Raw genomic sequence first — 14,405 nt, forward strand, 5'->3', positions numbered from 1 at the left:
TTTTTTTTTTTTTTTTTTTTTTCTGTGTAGCCCCGGATGTCCCAGAACTCACTTTGTAATGCAGGCTCACCTTAAACTCAGAGATCCACCTGCCTCTGCCTCCTGAATGCTAAATTAAAGGTGTGTGCCACCACCGCCTGGCTGATATCTTTTTTACTATTAAAAACAACCGTGGGGGCTGGAGAGGTGGCTCAGTGGTTAAGAGCATTGGCTGCTCTTCCAGAGGACCTGAATTCAATTCCCAGCAACCACATGGTGGCTCACAACCATCTATAATAAGATCTGGTGCCCTTTTCTGGCATGCAGGTGTACATGTAGACAGAACATTGTATACATTATAAATAAATCTTAAAAAACAAAACAAAACAAAAAAAAAAAAAAAAAAAACAGCCATGGACTTATAGAAGAGCTCGCAATGGCTCCCAGAGGCCAGGAATATAAACAAAGTACCTTGTATGTTCCATTTGTACACCTGACTACTAAAATGGCAACCTCAAGTCTTGTGTGCAAAGAGCTGGGGTATTCATGGCTAGTTCACACTAGTGAACTAAGTGGCCAAGCAACCCACCTAAACCTCCCACCCTCCCCTAAAAAGGTACTCACTTTTTCTAAGACAGGGTCTCCTAACCTAGACTAGTCTGGAGCTTACTGTATATCCCAAGCTTCACACTCATGGCAATTCTCCTGCCTCAGCTTCCCAAGTATTGCAAACGTGAACCATTACACCTGGGTTGGCTTAAGCTTATTTTCAAAAAGACATTTATCTTGTAGGGATGAATGTTTTGTCTGCATGTATGTATGTACATCTCATGCATGCCTGGAGCGGGTATTGGGTCCTCTGGAACTGGAATTATAGATGGCTGCCAGCCACCATGTGTGTCCTGGGAACCAAACCTAGTTCCTCTGCAAGAGCAATAAGTGCTTTTAAGTACAGAGCCATCTCTCCAGCTCCATTGGCCTAGCCCGAGCACTATAAGCCACAGTGGTGAAACATTATAGATTCAGCTTCAGGCTAGCTTGGCTTCCATTCCCTCCCTCCTTCCCTGAAGGGCTGGTGTGAGATAGGGTCTTACCCATAGTCCAAGCCTTGAGCTCTTGACAGTTCTCACACATCAGCCTCCTGAGTCCTGTACTTATGGGATTGGGGATCTCTCTCTCTCCTTCACGTTCTTCCTTCCTTCTTTCTTTTGTGTGAATGTATATGTGTGTTTTCAAATGTGTGCACATGTGTAGAGCCCCAGCACCTTTACCCACTGAGACATCTCCCCAGCTTTCCCTTTTAGACAGAGAGAGAGAGAGACTGTGGTTACAAACTAAAAACCACAGAACAGGAAATTTACGATTTTAAAATGTACAGTTCAATGACATTATATACTTGACAACAGCTGTAACCATTACTACCGCACATCTCCTGAACCCAGATCTTGCAAACCTGAAACTCTGTCCACATGAAACACTAGCTCCCAATTTCTGCCCACTTCAGCCCTGGCAACTGCCATTCTTTCTGTCTCGATGAATGGGGCTTCTCTGAAGACTTACTAGTCTGTAGCTACCTACTTGTCCTGGCAATTGAGCCACAAGGCTGACTAGACAGGAATCTGGTCTGAATTAGAGGCAGGAGAAGGAACACTGCCAACTGCTGTCCAAAAACCTCTTTACTCTAAAAACAATTAAGAGATAGAAACAAAAGTTATATTTAAAAAAAAAAAATAGGAAGGAAAGAAAGTGTTGTAATAACTCCTGTGAACACATTACTCAGCTCCAATTGTCATGCTATCTGCATTGCCTCTAAAAGAAAAAAAATAAGTTTTATTTTACTTTATGTGTATGAGTGCTTTGCTTTCAGGTACGTATGTGCACCACATGTGTGCCTGGTGCCCTCAGAGGTCAGAAGAGGGCATAGGATCCCCTGGAATAGGAGTTATAGGTGGTTGTGAGTCACTGTGGGTACAGGGAACTGATCCTAGGTCCTGTGCAAAAGGAGCTGTCTCTCCAGTATCCCTACTAATTTTTTTTTTTAAATGTACATTTTGGTGTTTGGCTTACATGAATGCCATGTGAGTGCTGGGAATTGAACCCGTGTCCTCTGAAAGAGCAGCTGATGCTCTTAACCGCTGAGCGAGCTCTCTAGTTCCCTTCCTCCCCTTTCCCCCAATTCACAAAACAGTAACATAGAACGAGGTTCTAAGGAACATCAGTGGCCTATCCCTGTTCCTCCAGCACTGTCCTTTCTCAAGTGCTCAGGACACGTGCAGTTAAGCCCCAGCTGTCTTTTATGGTTGGCAGGATGCCAGACTCAGGTGCAAAGCCTAGGCTCGGAGCAGGCCAAAGTTTCTTGGCTCAAAAGAATTGGGTTTTAAAGCAGTAACAGCTGGCAATGCTTCTGAAAACAAGACTGATTGTCATCAGGCTTGCTGTTCTCTCTTTTTAAAACCTCTCTCCCCTCATCTGAATGAGAACCATCACTGGATCAGGAGGAGGCCACCATAGCAGCTGGTTGCCTCCCACCGAACTTCGTGTTGGTGGAGGGCAATTAGGAAAGCTGGGTCAGCGGGACAAAAAAGCTGCTCCACTGTCATTCTGGCCTTGCTTCATGCCCACGTGGATTCTGACACCTTCCCAGGTAAATGTGGAGAATGCCAAGTGGCAGAGGCAGGGACTACACATGGAAAGAGCACTTGTTGCTCTTGCAGGGGACCTGGGTGGAAAGTCCTCTGCCAGGTTGTAGCTCTTGGCAGGGAGGATGAGGTCAGGGTTCCAGGAGTGGCAGTCCAAGCAGGGCAGGCTCATAAGAGATCTCTGAGGTATCAATTTTTTTTTAATTTTTTTTTTCTCAGATTCCACCCTCCTTAGAGGAGAGATATGTGGTCCCCCGGAGGGAAACAATTCAGCCAGCTTTATTGATGGCTAGGGAACCAGTGACCAGAGAGAACTAAGATTCTTGAGGATACCTTCCCTTGAGGCTCAAGTTTCCTGTCCCCACTCAGTTATCTTTGTGTGAATTTGAGCAATTGAGCTGATGCTTCACAGGGCAGGGAAGAGGGCTCAAGGGACTCCCCAGGGGACATAACAGACAAAGGAACCCCTGGCACATGGGACGTGCTCATCAGTGCTAGCAGCTGCTGCTGTGTTATCTATAGAATATGATATTCTTTTTTTCTTTTCTTTCCTTTCTTTTTTTCACCAAACTGGCAACTTTGAGAGCCCTGTTCTTTGGGCACAGATGAGCTTCTAGTAATGATGTCAGAAGATATTTTCTTAAGGGTTCTGAAAGGGCCTGGGAATCATCCGAACAAAAGGCGCCTTCAGCTCCACCTGGCTGCAGAAGCAGTGCTGGGCGAGGAGAATAGCCACCACAAATCCCAGCCCCCCTTCCTCAGCTATGGCACCTTGAACTCAGCCAGTCGGTGATTACAAAGGGTAGAAGTGAGACAGAGGACAGTGTTATGTCTGAGTCTTTTTCCAGATATCATGACTCCTCAAGGATGAGATTTCTCCCAGCTGGTCAGCGCAAGAGACAGAAAATCTGCTCGCTAAGCTGTAGTCATAGGAGGTGGGCATTTGGTTCCCAGATGCACTGTGCAGGAAGCAGTCCCCACACCCACACCTGACTGTCCTGTATTCTCGCAGGACCTGGCTGCTCGCTGCATCAGACCAGGGCACACCTCTGCCGTGAAAAACATTGGAGCACAGCTTCTAGCCTAAGAATAGTACTCATCAGATAGCTCTAGTTTTCTCTACGGCAAAGGATTCCAAAGTATAGAGCTTTCTATACCACAAGCACAGACCAAAGGCAACCCACCGTTTCTGAGGATGACGGTTTCCCTTCGGCATGGGTGTGAGGCCAGCCACAGCCTCATCCTGTCTAGCCATCCTGTTCTCCACCAACATTTTCCACTTCAATGTCCTTTATGCTAATGAGCCACTGGATTCCAGAGCCTTTCTAGGGAACACTCTCTGATCAACAGGATGTTGCTTTTTCTGTGAACAATAGAATTTAAATCAAAAGGGAGGGTGATGTGCTATCGAGATACCTTCTGTGGTGATGGTTCCCTTCAGCCCACCTGAAAAGCCCACATGCAACCAACCCCAGCCCTTTTGGCTTTTTGTAGTTAATGGAGGCAGTTAGGAAGGGGGCTTCCCGCTCTTCCCCAAGGTGTGGGGGTGGGCCACAACAAGTGTCTTTCTAGGAACTGGGACACAGAATGAACAATATGGCCAAGAAGCTACTCAGACAATAGCCCAGAAACCAACTGGGGACATTATCCTCTGAAGAGACGGTTAACTACATAGCATAGCACCGAGGTCAGAAGAGAGCCATGACAAGATCTCACGCCACTTACAGGCATACACTCTGGGCTGAGCCTCAGCCTTTTGGGTCTCTGCTTCTGGGCCTGAGACATGGGAATAACAGCATGTTGAGTTGAGGTGGCATGCTGGGCTCGTGCTCTCAGAATGGTTCACTTTCTAGATCCTGTTTCATCCAGAAAGATCCCCACCCTCGCTTACAGGCACAGTGACAGGTTTCTGGATGGAGCTTGATAAAATGGACAGAGAAAGCCAGGGACAAAGAGAGAGAGAAGCCCCCCTCTACATCACTACTTGGTGGTCTCTAGGAAAGAAAGGAAGCTGTGACAACCACAGGCTCCCATGGGCCTGCTGAAGCTGGGTACAAGATTTCTGGTTTCTGTGAGGATGCCGAGGTTAGGGATGTCCTGAAGGAACAACCTTCATTACCAGCAGTCCTTGGACGTTGGATCCTTGGGAATATCTGCCATGAAGGTGGACTTGGAACCTCTGTCTGGCTGAGCTGCCTCCTCCTTTAGGAACAAAGAGGAAACTCCCTTCCTTTTCCCCGTCTCTCTTGAAAGTGAAGCTGCTCTGTCGATGGCTGTCTCCTGCCTGTGTATACAGCTGGCTGGATAAATAATGCATGAATGGACCTACCGACGGATGGGTGGAGGAAGGAGAGCGAGCACATTTCCGATGGTCTGAATCAATTCCCGAGTCCTGTTTGGGGCCGAGCCTAAGGTGAGGTTGTGAGTGGCTGTTTTCTTCCTGAGGAAATTGTGGAAATGCCTCCCAGGGATGGTGGTGGCATCTAGCCAGCTGGGTCACATACATGCTTCCCTTCTCACTGCGAGGACCTTGCTGCCTCAGGATGCAGAAATAGGAATGATGACTTCACAGGGTGGCTTCAGCCAACCCCTGGTTCCATTGTGTCCCACTTTATAAGTGACCCAAATAATTCCACTGACTAAAATCTAGGATTGTGGGACAGGAGCCATTTGTCACGTGCATGGCTGGCAGGACGGCCAGGGTTGGGAAACGGCTCTGTGTGGAAGGACAGAGTCCCAGCATGAGTGAAGTTCTTTCAGTAGCCACTGAGTAAAATGTCCATTCTCACTTGCAGGGGCTGCTGGAAAATGTCTGATGGGACTTCTGGTAACAAACAGCAAGCTAAATTGTGGGGCCATAGGTGCAGAAGCCAGAGACCCTAGACCCTTTGACCCAACATCTGCTGGGAGCAGAAAGAAGGGACAAAAGAGGCAACACAGTCACTACTAGGAAGTTATGAAGAGAGCCTCTTCCAGATACAAGGATATAGTCCTGATGGTTGATGTAATCCTCCAGTCACTGTGGGTCTGAGGACTCAGGAGGTTGCACAACCCATCTTCTGACCTGTGACCTCTTGGTACCACCAAGCACAGAGGTGATCCGGTTAAAGGCAAAGGATGCTGCTGTGGGTGGAGACCTACCAAGCCATTCCAAGTCAACTACCTGGTCCCCCTTCCTAGGTGTGTCCTTTTTAGAAAAGTTATTTATTTCCCAAGCCTTGGTTTCCACTTCTGTTTAGTGGGGAACTAACACTACCCCCTGGGAGGTTTGTGTTGGGAATTAAATGAGTAAAAACGTGTAAGAAAATGAAAACTTAACACAGCACATAAACTCTTAATAAGCAAAGGTGACTCCATTTTTCACAGAAGGTTTACCTTCTGACGATGGGGGAAAATATAGTGAGGCTATAAGACACTTCTGTTAAGTTTTTTTTTTTTTTGTCCTCTAAATTTCCACAAGAAACAAAGATCACTCGCCCACAGAGGAAACACATCTTTTAGTCCTCAGAAGGCAAGGCACTGCTGAAGGAAACCTAGATTCCAGAAGTGGCACAGTGAAACTGTCAGAGAAGCTTCCAGAATGTGAGTCTGCTGAGTCCAGGACTAGCCTGGCAGGAACCTGCTTTTACAAGTGCCCACAAGTCAAGAGACGTCAGATTTTCCTAGAAGAGTCCCAGAAACCCCACCATGCTGGTGACAAAGAGGAGACTTTTCCTGTCTAGACATCAAAATGCTTGCAATTAAAAATTAAGATGTGAAAGGGGAGAGGCAACACACGCTTCCCAAAGTCAGCCTTAAAACTCAAGTGTTAATATAGCAAATACAGCACTGAGTTCTCAACTCCCCACCAGGTCAGCATATTTCCCTTGAATATGAAATGGTTTTTAATACTGACCCAAACAACCAACCTTATTAAGTCTAGGTGATGATGGGGGCTTGTGAAAGGGAAGCTGCTATCACTGACACTCAGCCCTGAGGCTAATGAGACCTCTACCTCATGAAAGCTGAGCAACCCAGAAAGGCAAGTCTAGAAAACTCTCAACATGGTTTTCCTGGAGAGGATGAGCATAGTAAACAAGGCCTTCTGGGCTGATCTTTCAGGATGTCAGCAGGAAATGGGCGAATGAGGGCTGAGGGAGGGAGTGGCTTAGGGATATATTGAATGCTTAGCATCGGGAGGTCCTGGGTTTGATCCCAAACCCTCAAAACAAAAGGATGGGCATAAGGCAGTCTTGGCATTAATAAAGGGCACAGTATGGTGAATATTTTAATACCTGGGGCTGGAGAAACATCTTAGCAGTTAAGAACACTACTGCCCTTCCACAGGACTGGGCTCAATTCCCAGCACTGACATGGCGGTTCACAGCTTTCAGTAGCTCTAGTTCTACGCTATCTGAAACAGTCTTTAAATTTGTTTAAGATGTATTTATTTTATGAGTGTTTCAACTGGGTGTATGTATGTGCATCACATCTGTGCCTGGTGCCTGAGGAGGTCAGACGATGTCAGATCCCCTGGAACTAAAGTTAAGAGATGATTGTGAGCCACTATGTGGGTGCTGGGAGTCAAACCTGGGTTCTTCTACAAGAACAGGTGCTTCTAACCACTTGGTCATCTCTCCAGTGCCCTGATGCCATTCTGTAGCCTCACAAGCACAGCTATACACGGTGTAAGAGAAGTATCTGCAGGCAATAAATAAATAAATAAAAAAATAAATAAATAAATAAATAAGTAAGTAATCCCATACACATAAACTAACACACAAAAGAACTTTTTAAAAGATGCAAATATTCACCACAGGGGGAGTTCACAGCTGAGCCTTGGTCCTACCAGCCCTCAGGTAGCACGGAGCAGAGGGAACTCCTGACACCAGGGTTCTGACATTCTCCCTGCTTGTGGGCTTCCTCGTAGCACATATCCCAAGATCTGTTGGTAACACAGGCCCAGGCCTGCATCCTTAAGACAGTTTTCCAGATGATGAGGAACCTGAGGAGGGGACTCAGTTTGTTTTATGGCTCACTCTCAGCCCATTGCCTGGCACAGGCCCACTCCCTGTCAAGCAGAGAGCAGGGTCTTCACCTAGGGGCACTGTGGACATCGCTGCCATTCATTATCACCGCTCTATAGAGTCCGCAGCGCCCCTTATAGAGCTGCGGGTGGGCTGGGGTCCTAACACCTGTGTGTGGAGGCAGCTACTGAACACGACATATTCAATCAGCTCAAGCATTTGAAATCTAAAACTTGTCTGGGGGAGCAGGGGCTACAAATATTCCGAACCTCGGTTCCTGGACAGACAAGTCTGGGCTCTAACCTGATAAGGCATTTTGTACAGTTTTAGAGCTTCTGGCCCCGTCAGCTGCCTGACAGGCAGCTCACACACAAAATCCCTCCCCTGAAATGGCTTCAAGAGTGCCAGCGGCAGGGATGGGAAGAGAAAATGGAAAATCACCGTGCCCCCTGCTTGCTGCGCTGTCATGTTTGAGCTGCTGCTGGGATCTGCCCTGTACAGCCCTCAGCAGGGAGATCACCCCTTCCTTCCAGGTGGCATGGCCAACACCCAAACACTGCAGCAGAGAGAAGGAGCCACGGGTGCTGTGGCAGCTTCTGGGTGGCACTGGGTATGCGTGGAGGGGTAGGGGCGAAGCACAAAATATAAGGCCCGCCCCCTTGTGACCCAATCCCTAAAGTGCTGAACCTTTCAAAATAAACGTTCCCTATGGCAGGACAAAGGAAATGGAGTGTTCTTCCTGATTGCTTTTCTATGAGCTATGAGCAAAGAGCAAAGTGTTCCCTTGCATTTCCTGGGCCTGTTTCCTTGCAGACTTGGGTTTAAGAATTCTCACACTTTTGCCAGAAACACTTGAAAAAAAAAAAAAAAACCTCTTAGAGAAATCACTCCTTTGCCTCTGGTACCTATAGTGCAGTGGTTCTGTGCCTTCCTAATGCTGTGACCCTTTAATACAGTTCCTCATACCATGGTGACCCATAGTCAACCATAACTTTATTTTCATCACTACTTCATAACTATAATTTTGCCACTGTTATGAATTGTAATATAAATATCTGTTATACGGGATATCGGAGACGCAACCTCCCCACAAGGGGGTCAGGACCCACAGGTTGAGAACTGTGGCTACGATGGGCTCCTTGGAGGCATTTCAAGCATTCTTAGCTCTGGGGGGAGCTGTTACGCCCAGCGCCCCCCCCACACTCCCTGCCAGGATTAGTTCTTCCCAGCCCACCACAAGGGATTAAGACTGCTTTCAAGTTTCTGAAATCTTCAGCAAGATCTCCAAAGGGTGGCCCTTTCCCACTCAGTTGCCAGAGCAGCAGCTCAGGGCAGAGGCAACAGTTACTGAGTGATCAAAGCCGGGGTGGGGCGCACGGGTGAGGGGGACACTGGGGTTGTGTAAAGGTGATTTCCTGAGGGAAAGCCAGGCTTTTCCTATAATCTCCTGAGACCCTTATGCAGGAGCCTGCCAGGCATCCGCCTTTACTGGTTTCTGTCTGAAGAGACAAGACTATTGATTTCTGCTCTAAGGAGTCCTAAAAGCAACCAGTATGTTTCTAGTCCTTCTCTGAGCATCCCAGACAGGGCAAGGGACGAGTGCAAAATGGAAATGCACCCACAGAGGGAGGGCCAGCAACGAGGGTACCCTAGTGAGAGTCGGAGGCAGGCAGACATACCACTCAGGTTTGACAATTTACTGCTTAGGTGGGGAATTTATTGATGGGGATGGTGTATGCTTATAACCCTAGCACTTAGGAGGATGAAGCAGGGGGATGGGGAAATTGAAGCCAGTCTGGGTTATATAGCAAGTTTCAAGCTAGCCTATTTAACAGAAAAAAAAGAAAAATTCCTCAAAACAAGCAAGCAAACAAAGAAACAAAAGGATCACCTAGACCTAGCTCTTAGTTCAGTTCACACTCTTGCCAACATATTTTTAAAGGATTTTTTTATTTTTATTTTGTGGGTAGGAGTGTTTACCTACATATATGTAAGTATATCATGTGTGTGCAGTGCCTGAGGGAGCCAGAGTAAGGCATCAGATTCCCTGGAACTAGAGTTATAGAAATTGTGACCTGTTATGTCTGTGCTGGGAGCCAAACCCAGGTTTTCCTCTGCAAGAGCAGCAAGTGCTCTTAACTTGAGACACTAGGCTACCCTGACAAAATCCTGAATATGCACATATACTCTGTGTGTGTGTGTGGGGGGGGGGGGATTGAACCTGAAACCTCATACACAGTAGGCAAATACTCTACCCTTAAGCTATATCTTTAGCCTCTCACTTGCCCTATGACCAAAACATTCTACTTTTGGGAAAAGACTTCCTCTTATAGCCAGACTCCTGTAAGCATTCGATGATACAGGGAACAAGCTATCTGGCTGTAAACAGCAGGGGAAAATGGGGGTGCCAACTTAAGCTTCCGTCCGTAGAGATATCATTAAATAAACGCTGCTAATAAAATGGAGGGCTGCAGATGGACTGAAGGAAGCGCCATGTATAAGGACTCATTCAGGCGCGCTTATACATTTACTTATTCATTTATTATATATTTTTCTATTCGTTTAGTTATTATTGTGTACGGCACTGTGCCATGTGTGCATATGGAGGTCAGAAGACAGCTCTGTGGAAACAGCGCTTCCCTGCCACCCTTACATGGGTCCTGGGAACCAATCTCAGGTCCCGGGGCTTCCTCAAGGTGCTTTTACCTGCTGAGCCACCTCGCAGCCTCCCCCACCCAGGTGTATTTATCCTGATGAGTTACGTGCTTCATGATGGTCACATTCTACAAACTCACCTTGAACACTGAACCACAGCCCTCAGGGGGAGAGGGACAGGGTGAGACCCCATGAACCTCTGCCAACCACATTTCATCAATCAGTCAATACAGAGCTTACATAACTTTTAATTATTTTTGTTTAACGTGCTGTGTTGATGATTCGTTCACACTGAACTCAGGGCTAAAGCACAATGAATGCCTGACGAGGGAAGATGTGTACCTTCTTCAAGAGACACAGCACAGCTTTCCCGAGCATAGGAAACAGGACAATAGCCTTGCAGAGACTGTGTGTGTGTGTGTGTGTGTGTGTGTGTGTGTGTGTGTGTAGGGGCACCTGAAAGAGCAGAGCCATCCATAGACCGCACTAGCCAGAGTGTAAGGAAACACAGCCCTTACCGGAACACAGAACACTTGTGTATGGTGGAGAGATGAGACAAAGGCAGAGCACTGCCCCCTTCCATCTCAGCTGGGAACACACAGGAAGGACAATTAACAGTGCCAACTGCTCTGCCCACCTGCGTGGGTGAAAACATCAGCTTTGATTTTTGTGCGATTTTTTTTTTTAAATGAAGGACTGGGAATGTAGCTCAGCAGTAGCATACCCAGAGCCTTGCGCACAACCCTCCAGCACCAGGAGTGCGTGTTAATCAAACTCCTAAGCCTTGAGTGCAGAAACAACGAATTACGAGGCTCAGCTGACTGTATGCCTATACAGACATAGGACGTTTCTGCAAAAATATGCTAATTTGTGGGAAGACACGGAAGCCTTCCAGAGGTTTCCTCTGTCCAGTGGGGCGAAGATGGTTTCATTGTATTTCTTTTGATCTCATTTCGAACTGATAAAGCATTTCTAATTTCAAAGGCCTGTGCGGAGGAGATGGGGCCCCGTGAAGGTAAGCCACGAGGGACAGGCTCAGTCTGGGCTGAAGAACCCTGCCCAAGAAAGGACTCCATCCAGATAGGAGTCCTTTCCTGACAGAGATCACATGATCACCTCCCACTCTTCTCTCTCCAGGGGAGGGGATGAGGGCCCATGAGGAACTCAGTCTCACCTACTAAAAGTTAAGGTCAGACAGTAAAGGCACTTGCTGCCAACGCCAAGCGTGGTGACCTGAGTTTGATCCCCGGGGCTTAGGGTGAAAGGAGAAAACTGATCCTTCTACAAATTGCCGTCTGACACATCCACAGGCACAGTGTGGAATGGAGATGCGAGCACTTGCACGCACACGCACGCACGGACACGCACGCACATGCATGCACAGGCATGCACGAATGAGCACGTGCTTGAGCACACTGTCAGAACTTGACCCTAAGGGGCAGAAGAACCATCATTCCACTGCCCACACCTTCGACGGCTTTCGAGACCTGAGGTGGTCAGCCAGGGGCCGGATGGGCTTTCAGCCCACAGGAAACCACTCAGCCAGCAGTGAGCACTGTTTTCCCTGGGAGGGTGTGGGATCTGGAAGTGACCACAAAAGGCAACCGAAGTCTGTGGAGACAAAGCCGGTGGGATTGAGACGAAAGAGGAAGAGCTGAGAGGGACGGTGAGAGAGAGCCTGATGCTATGCTTCCTGGGGGTTTATGAGGACAGGATAATCTATGGCTTCTCTTTCTGCCAGGAAGTGAGAATATTTTCCTCCCTTCCCTCCTATTATGAAGACGCATGAGGTTCACCTAGGTGAGGAAGAATACAAACCAACTTGTGGATATGGATTGTTAAGTACAAGGGAGAATTAACATTCTGAGGTCAGTACTTCTGTGGCATGTATAATTAAAAATGTTATTGTCTATGCAGACATAGGTGTGTTCACAGTGTTTATATGTAAGTCTGCATGTCATGGTGTCCATGTAAAGGTCAGAAGACAAATTTACTGTCTGAGGTTCATGAACTCAGGTCATTGGCTAAAGCCTCAAGCACTTTAACCCACTGAACATCTCAGCAGCCCTGTAAGGTTTTTTTTTAAATTATTTTTAAAAATAATAAACATCTTTCATGTTTTCTGCACCATTAGGTCTTACATCTAAGGCCATGGGGTCGTGACACAAAAGCCACTCTGGCTCTGTCTCCTGAGTCACACTTTTTCTGGTTCCTGTCCAGGGTTAAGGACTCAACAGTCTAGTTACTTTTGAGCGTCAGCCCAAGGTGATTTCAGGGTCTCTGGAGAGTTCAACACAGACCTAACACTTGATCTGAAAAACCTAACACTCGATCAACCGAGACCTGTGCCCAAATGTTCACAGCGGCAGCGGAACACCACCCAAAGACCTGTGGCAGGGGACGGGATAAACTGACCGTGGCATCCACAACGGTCATGAGTCAGCGGAAGAGCTATAGCACGGATGCATCAAAAACATGCCCGTGCACAGCATGACCCCTTCCTGCATTAGAAGCCAGAACACACAAGCCGTACGGCAAGAGGGCAGGGTAGTGGTTGCCAAGGCTGGGGAGGAAAGGAACGGGATGTGCTCGTTTATCAGCGAAGCGCTCTGTCACTGCGCTACATTCTCAGCCTCCTTTTCCTTTACGAAGTTACTCACTTGCAGCCCAGCCTGGCCTTGAACTCACTTGTAGCCCAGGCCAGGCTTGAATCTGCCTAAGCCTCCGGAATACTAAGGATTACAGGCCTGAGCTGCCATCCTCACAAGGATTACTTTTAAAGGGATTAAAAAAATTTGTTCTAGATCTAGACAGAGCGACAGCTGCACACGAGATGGAATGGACGCGCTAAATGCCATTGAACCGTACACTTTAAAATGGTTAAACTGGTGAAATAAATGTATGTTATAGTTTAAGTATACAACAAACCAAAACCAAAACTAAAACCAAGCTGTGTGACTTTGGGGCAAGCTACACAGCCTCTCTGGACCTAAAAATCTCAGGCATGAGAGCATGAGCACCCATGCCAGTTGGACAGACTCTGAGGTGGGTCTGTGGAAAGGACCGGGGCAGAAGGAAACAAAGGTCTCTTGTGATGATTATCAGGCTGTGCTGAAGCCACTCACCTGGAGCTTGGAAGTTTCCACATTGTCAAATAATCCTTTTAATTGGGTAAGAAGAATGCCAAAGAGACAGTTGTTGAATGAAGGATAAGACAAAAAGGAGGATGGCTTTATAGTATGTTTACTGTCTTGTTTTTGTTATTGAGTCAGGGTGTCACTGTGCAGCGCTGGCTGGCTTAGAACTCATCATGTAGATCAGGCTGGTCTTGAACTCACAGAGTTCTGTCTGCCTCTGCCTCCACCTTCCCAGTGTTGGGATTAAAGATGTGTACCACCATGATGTTCACTGTCTTTTTTTTGGGGGGTGGGGGTGGGGAGGGGTGGGTCCCAGGGCTTTGCATATGCTGGGCAAGTTCTCCACTGCCAAACTTTACCCCAGCCCGGTATGCTATTTATATCTTGAGTCTATACTGTGTTGAGGTAAGGGACACAATTAACTCAGTCACGGAGACTAAGGGGCTGCTCTGGCTGCCATATGCTGGCTGCATGTTTACCTAAGGTTCCTGCCGCTTTGCCTTGTCCTAAAATGAGCAGGCTTAGGCCTTTGCTCATTTTAGGAGGGCAGAGGGACCTTAGGCAGGAAAGAAGTTCCACCTATGCAAAATCCTGTATCTGCAAAGAGCTTTAGAAACCTTAGAATTTGGAGTTGGGCAGATGACTCACCCGGTAAAGAGTAGCAAGGTTGGATCCCTGCACCCTTGTTCAAAATTGCAGATGGTTTCTTGTGCCTGTAATCCCAGTGCTGGGGAGGTGGGGACTGTCTCTGGGGCCTGCTGGCCAGACAGCCTAGCCAAACTGGCAAGCTCCTGGAGAGCAACTGAAGAATATACCTGAAGTTGACCTCTGGCCTCCATAGGCAGGCACATGCATGAGCATATGCATATACACACAAACACATATGGATACACATAAGACACTGAGAACTTGTGTCTGTAAAGATGGCTCAGCAGTTAGGAGCATGTTTACTCTTGCAAAGGACTTCAGTTCGGTTCCCATCATCCATA

At 47.4% G+C, this 14,405-nt stretch overlaps 1 protein-coding gene across 1 annotated transcript in view; it reads right to left on the minus strand.

The window, feature by feature from the left end:
- Window positions 1-14,405, minus strand: part of Ccnjl (cyclin J like) — a 48,986-nt gene that overhangs the window by 6,450 nt on the left and 28,131 nt on the right. The gene's annotated exons all lie outside the window — the stretch shown is intronic.

Source organism: Psammomys obesus, unplaced genomic scaffold (assembly GCF_907164565.1).
Source record: "Psammomys obesus unplaced genomic scaffold, mPsaObe1.curated_primary_1811, whole genome shotgun sequence".
Taxonomy (NCBI): domain Eukaryota; kingdom Metazoa; phylum Chordata; class Mammalia; order Rodentia; family Muridae; genus Psammomys; species Psammomys obesus.